The following is a 1731-nucleotide window of genomic DNA, read 5'->3' on the forward strand; positions in this document are numbered from 1 at the left end:
GTATTGACATCTCTGTCTTCGGAGCCTATTCCACGAGAGGTGTCATGGCGTCCAAAGCCTTTTGGGCAGGCTCTCGCCTGGAGGACATTCTGAGATCAGCGGACTGGACCAATGATTCTGTCTTTCGCATCTTTTATTGTAAACCTGTTGATACTGTAGCTTCTCTAGTTGTAAATATGCTTTAAACAAGCATAATAGGAGCCTCCGGTCTTGCCATAAAATGTAGATTTTCCTAGTTTTTTATGACGGAAAGTCTTAATTTTATTAAAGACACGGAGGCGAGTATTATTCCGCCTCATCAATACTAACGTTTGTTCTCTCCCTCCCTTCAGCGAAACCGGCTCTGCCGCCGGCATCTTCGTGAGCGTCTCCTTCAACAGAGACGGCCTTCTCCAGCTCGATTGGTTTCTTCTTCTGGACGTCTTCCACCTCCGGGATTTCCTGCTACTTCGGCCTCATGGCTGCATCTGGTTCAAGACTTTTGCTCATGGATTTTGGCTACTTTTATTGTTGTTTCCATTGCTCCTTTGTTTACTGACTTTTCCTGATCTGCTCACCTGCGAAAAGAGGAAGCTCCGCAGTCAGTTGTGACGTTTTATTGTTAGCTACTGCCTGATTGGTTATTGGTTTCGTTTTCTTTGCGTTCCCATTGGCCAGTTCTTCTCGCTTAGCCCTCTGGAAACTGTAGTATTTTCACTTTTCTTGGCTGCTATTGAATAAAGCTAGAAAAGAAAAGCTTAATACTCGCCTCCGTGTCTTTAATAAAATTAAGACTTTCCGTCATAAAAAACTAGGAAAATCTACATTAAGTTGGACAGACTGACGAGGGTAGCTGGTAGGAGGACGGAAAAAAGAGCGCTTCAAACATTTTACCCCAATCTGTCATGGCCGCTTGTTAGCAAACTATCTGCCCGGTTATTGTCTTTTAATCCGATCCAGCATGGACGCCACGCCTCTCATTTGAGTGACGTCGAAAGAAATGGCGAGCCATTCTAGCCAGTGAGGTGTTTGGTCAAATTTCAAGCAGGGCGTGGCTGCTGTACTAATATTTGCATATTTTCTGTGCAATGCCAACAACTTCTTTTCTTTGTTTTTCTGTGTCGAATTGTTAATATTATCTTCTATGAGTGCTATCAGATATTTGACTCCTTCCCATGTTAATCAAAGCGGATATGGAAATCACAGGCTAACATAACTAGGTGTTAATTAGCTCTACGGAATGAATTGCTACGTTGTTTGCTAAGAATACAGCTCTTAACTATTTGTCTAGAAGGTTCTTCTTAAAGAGGAGCCACCCAATCGTGGTTAATGAAAGAAATCGAGATATGGTTGAATTTTGAATTTGAAGGTCTTGTAATATTTTAAAATATTTTTACACTATGGTTAATATTAATTGGGAAAATATTTAATCACATTTTATTGGTGCAGATTATCTATTTTAATGAACGGTAGAGTTTGCCTGATGATTCTGTAAATCAAACGAGAACTACGAGGCTCGTCATTTGCCAACAATTGCCCAGTTTTCTATTGTTTTGTTTCGGTTATCTTCATTCTAGATTTGCTGCTAAGTAGAATGCTTTGTCAGAAGTTGTCTCTCCAGAGATAAATAAATGATTACAAAGAGCTTAAAATTCAACAAAACAGACTTGCACTTTGTCAAGTAGCGGGCCCTGGGCCCACATGCTGAAGAAACAGTGAAGCTAGTGACATGAGCACTTAACTGACCACGAG

General features: G+C 41.0%; 1 pseudogene; it reads left to right on the top strand.

Annotated features, from left to right (window-relative positions):
• The first annotated feature begins 1241 nt into the window (after nt 1-1241).
• Nucleotides 1242-1296, top strand: LOC146835127 (U7 small nuclear RNA; annotated as a pseudogene).
• The last annotated feature ends 435 nt before the right edge of the window (nt 1297-1731 follow it).

This window comes from Triturus cristatus, chromosome 4_2, assembly GCF_964204655.1.
Source record: "Triturus cristatus chromosome 4_2, aTriCri1.1, whole genome shotgun sequence".
Taxonomy (NCBI): domain Eukaryota; kingdom Metazoa; phylum Chordata; class Amphibia; order Caudata; family Salamandridae; genus Triturus; species Triturus cristatus.